Source organism: Myotis davidii, unplaced genomic scaffold (assembly GCF_000327345.1).
Source record: "Myotis davidii unplaced genomic scaffold, ASM32734v1 scaffold1494, whole genome shotgun sequence".
Lineage (NCBI taxonomy): Eukaryota > Metazoa > Chordata > Mammalia > Chiroptera > Vespertilionidae > Myotis > Myotis davidii.
Window position 1 is genome coordinate 4,676,207 of NW_006286246.1, and position 4,935 is coordinate 4,681,141.

The 4,935-nt window shown below is 43.6% G+C and overlaps 1 long non-coding RNA gene across 1 annotated transcript in view; it reads right to left on the reverse strand.

The window, feature by feature from the left end:
• The window catches only part of LOC107182119, a 4,759-nt gene extending 712 nt beyond the window's left edge, over window positions 1–4,047 (reverse strand). The window contains exons 1-2 of the long non-coding RNA XR_001512843.1: window positions 3,890–4,047; window positions 3,780–3,783 (exon numbers count right to left, since the gene is read on the reverse strand). This is a non-coding gene — a long non-coding RNA (uncharacterized LOC107182119). The remainder of the gene's footprint in view (window positions 1–3,779; window positions 3,784–3,889) is intronic.
• Between the last annotated feature and the right edge of the window lie 888 nt (window positions 4,048–4,935).

Consider the following 4,935-nt stretch of genomic DNA (forward strand, 5'->3'; position numbering starts at 1 on the left):
CGACTTTTAAAGAATCTCCCAGGGGGGACAGAATCTCCACACCGAGAGGCCAAGAGTTTCTTCCACAGAGTTCTACTTTCCCTGAAATTATTGAGTTGCAACGATCAGGTAGTAAGGGCATTGTAAAGGAATTAAACTAGATTACAGGAGACATGTGCCCAGAGCCTTGGGGAGGTTTTTAACGAATGTAATGGCATTATAAGGTAGATCTTAATGTACAAATAATTTTTTGTTTTTATGATCCCATGCTAAATAAACTATCATAAAAACAAGTGGTGATACTACCTAAACTTATGGAGCACTCCACATGCCCAGTCTGTCTGCAGATGAGTGCATTTGACCTTGAGTCAGCCCTGGCACAGGCTAGACTCTCAGGTACAGAGATTGGAAGGCATTTTCCCAGGACACCAGCAGATAACGGGTAGACCCAGGGTTGGAAACCACTGCTCTTAATGTCAAACATTATTCCTCCTTGAGTGTCCTCGTGTTTTAGCGTAACTAAAAATTAAACACGTTTCTATTCTTCTTTTTCTCTAAATCTGAAATCGTTTTTAAAACTGTTTGGAACACATTTCAGGACAGGAATGACAAAATCACCAGCCGCTCCAATCTCAGCACCTTCAGGAGAGGACCCATGGCGGGTGTGTTCAATCTCCCAGCGCACAGGAATGGGGAGTATCCGACACCTGCCCAAACCTGCGGCCAGCACTCGGTCAGCAAGAACTCCTATGCACACTACCCTGTCCCATGTGCCGAACCCGCTTCCGCACTGCCTTTACATCAACATACTTGAATGATCGGTGAGCTGGGTTGTGATGTATAAGACACCCATCTTTCTATAAGTAGAGAGGCAGCCCAGGCACACACACCCACTTAGAGAGGCAGGAGAAGCAAACCCACTCTCTGTGCTCAGGAAAGCGAAGGTTGTTGGTGAGTAAGCTCGGAATCGCAATAAGCCTCAGTCCAGAGGAGTTTTATTGCAGAGGGATAATCCCCGAGGTTTACAATGAGGTGCTGACGCAGCTCCGGCTGCGGAATCACACACTCAAGGCTGTGTGCGCCTGTCAGAAATTCCTATTTACTTCCAGCGTCCTAACAGATGTGCTTTCCTGCCTTTAAACCCCCCCCCCCCCAAGTTAATTGCTTGTCTATCAAGAAGATAAATATCTTGTTTTAGGCTGCACAGCTATTACATGAGGGAGGAAAACCAATACCCTTACAAGACATTGTGTCCAAAATTCATCTGCAGTAAGGAAGCCAAGCTCTCTCAGAGCATGAGGAAGGTACTAGAAAGTGGTAGTCAGATCACTCCAAGGTCTTAACCATTACAGGATTCTCCATAGAACAATACTGAAATGCATACTACACTTAGATTTTATTGTGCCAATAGGCTTGATTTACTGCTACATAATGACTATAATCTTTTTAAAACATATTTTTATTGATTTCAGAGAGAAAGGGAGAGAGAGAGAAACATCAATGATGAGAGAGAATCATTGATCAGCTGCCTCCTGCACGCCCCCTACTGGGGACCGAGTCTGAAACCCAGGCATGTGCCCTGACCTGGAATTGAACCGTGACCTTCTGGTTCATAGGTCAATGCTCAACTACTGAGCCATCCCAGCTGGGTAATATTTTTCCAAAACGAATTTCAAAATGAAGGTAACATTCCTTTTTATTTTACTTTATTTTTTCATCACCATTGAAAGTGACATTCTTGGGAACAAATAATAATGCTTTAGACAAAATGGACCTTCAACATATCAAGCCCAGTATTTTTCAAACTATAAATCCTGACCTGTTTAATGGCTGTAGAGGTAAGAAATAAAATAGACAAAATAGAAAATATCACAGAGAGTAAGAGGAAATGTCATTTTGGAAAATATCTGTCGGGTAAGCACACAGGCGTGCTGTGGAGTGATGTTAGGTGAGTTTCTTACTGTGAGGGCCTAACATTGAGAACAGGATTCTGAGCAGCTTGTTCATGTGTGGGCTCTGGGAGAGTTCCCTAAGGCACAGCTCGCTAAGTCAGCCGGCATAGACCTATTTATCTATGATCTTACCCACAGCCCATGTTTATGTTATTCATATCAATGACTGAACGTGCCTTGAAATGACACACACACACACACACACATATAAAATCCTAAGCTACTGGTAGACCTTTCGACCAGTCGACCCATTGACCGGTCGCTATGATGTGCACTGAGCACCAGGGGGCAGACACTCAATGCAGGAGCTGCCCCCTGGTGGTCAGTGCGCTCCCACAGCGGAAGCGCCACTCAGCAAGCTTACCAAGAGGCGGCAGCAGCAGGTGTAGCAGGGTCAGCATGAGCTGGGTTGGCAGAGTGCCTGGTCTGGGCTTGGGCTTCTGCGGCCGCCTGCCACTTCACGTCCACTACATCCCCCAAGGGTCCGGGATTGCGAGAGGGCGCAGGCCAGGCGGAAGGACCGCACTGGTGAACAGATCTGTGCACCGGGCCTCTAGTATGATATATAAGCTAGAAGCCTGGTGCATGGGATTTGTGCACTGGTGGGGGGTGTGGCCTGCGGGGATCAGTCCACAGCAGGAGCAGCTGCTCATCCTGGTCAGGAGAGTGCCTGCTGTGATAGCAGCCTCTCATCCTGGTCAGCCATGCGGTGCTCGCATTGTGGGAGCGCACAGACCACCGGGGGCAGCTCCTGCATTGAGCGTCTGCCCCCTGGTGGTCAGTGCGCATCACAGCAACTACTCGGCCAGTTGTTCTGGTCATTCCACCCTTCAATCGCTGCGCTTTATTATATAGGATAACCTGTCCCTTACGTACATATCTTAATTTCATACTTTAATCCTACTCTTGCCCTTGATATATGGCTCTATAGTGTTTACATTGCAGGGACAATTTAAATATTTATGTGAAGGTAGATAATGATGACCATAACACAAAGTGTGTTATTTATTTATTTATTTATTTTGTTAATGGCAGCTCGAGCATATAAATACACATGTACTTTTCAATTTGATGTTCACAGTCACCTGCTAAGATAGGGACCTCCTATTTTCAGAGAGAGAAGTGGAGGGTTAGCGAGAATGCATGCTTTTGGTTTCACGAAGTGGTGTAGCCATGCTTTAGCCCTGAATGGCCTGGATCCAGCACTCAGAAACAAGAGAAGTAGACCTGTCTGCACTCCAGAACTGAAAAGTTACTGGAAGCGTGACTGAAACACCTGGACAAGACCATGTGGGCGTGCTCAGATCTCTAAATGTCTTGTTCTGTGCCCATGAGTGGGGGGAAATGTCCATTTTGTCTGTTTTAAAAATTTATCTTTATTGTTGAAAGTATTGCAAAGATTCCCTTTGTTTGTCTGCTTGTTTCCCATTGACCCCATCCACCCCATACCCACCCCTCCCAAGCCTTCAGCACTCTATTGTCTGTGGCCATGGGCTATACATATCTACACTAATAAAAGACAAACATGCAAATTGACTGTACCTTTGCTATGCCTTATGCCACACCCACCAACCAATCAGAGCGACTGTATGCAAATTAACCCAACCAGTCTGCATCCCTACCAGCAGGGCACCAGGCTTCTCTTTTCTCCACATCCTCGCCAGCACTTATTGATTTGTTGATAGCTATTCTGACACGTGTGAGGTGATAAAATGACATTTATTCTTACTATATGGATGTCGCTTTAATTTGCAACTCTCAAATGATTAGTGACTTTCATATGTTTTTTGGCCATCTGTATGTCCACTTTGGAGAATGTGGAGTATGTCCATTTTAAAATTCGATTACTTGTCTTCCTTTTGTTAAGTTGTCTGAGTTCCTTACATATTTTGGAAATTAACCCCTCATCGGATGTATCATTGGCAAATATGTTTTCCCACAGTGGGCCCTCTCTTCACTTTGTTGGTGGTTTCTGTTGCTTATGCAGGAGCTTTTTATTTTGACGTAGTCCCATTTGTTTATTTTCTCCTTTGTTACCTTTGCCCTAGAACAGTCGTCGGCAAACTCATTAGTCAACAGAGCCAAATATCAACAGTACAACGATTAAAATTTCTTTTGAGAGCCAAATTTTTTAAACTTAAACTATATAGGTAGGTACATTGTTATTAACTTAATTAGGGTACTCCTAAGGCTTAGGAAGAGCCACACTCAAGGGGCCAAAGAGCCGCATGTGGCTCACAAGCCGCAGTTTGCCGACCACGGCCCTAGGAGATGTATCGGTAAACATATTGCCACAAGAGATGTATGTGATTTTGCTGCCTATGGTTTCATGACCTACATTTAAGTCTTTTATCCATTTTGAGTTTATTCTTATGTATGGTGTAAGTTGGTGGTCTATTTTCTTTCTTTCTTTTTTTTTTATTGCATGTTACCTGTCCAATTTTCCCAACACCATTTATTCAAGACCTATCTTGACTCCACTGTATCCTCTCACCTCCTTTCTCAAATATTAATTGAGTGTAATGTCTTGGGTCAACTTCTGGGCCTCTGTTCTATTCCACTGATCTATATGCCTATTCTTATGCCAGTATCAGGCTATTTTGAGTATAGTAGTTTTGTAGTAAAGTACCACTTACATGGCATTGTTATCCCTAATTTACAGTCAAGCAATGATACAGTAGAGAGGTTTACTCAAGATGGACCATCTCAGAAGTGATGACCTCTCTCTATGAAATAAGAGACAAGGCCATCTGTTCCAACAGCATTGGGAATCGGGTTGTGGAAATGACAGAGCACCTAGTAAATGAGAAAAGTGATTCCTGGCAGAGAAAACAGCAAAAAATACCAGATTATTTAGTAGTTATTATATAATGAAAAAATAATCTGGAATAACTACATTTTTCAAGCACTAGCTGAACAGTCAGTGTATCCTCCTGTATAAGGTCCAATAGATGCTTTAATGAACAATGGACTTTAGTTTTGCAAAAGAAACAGGAATATGGTT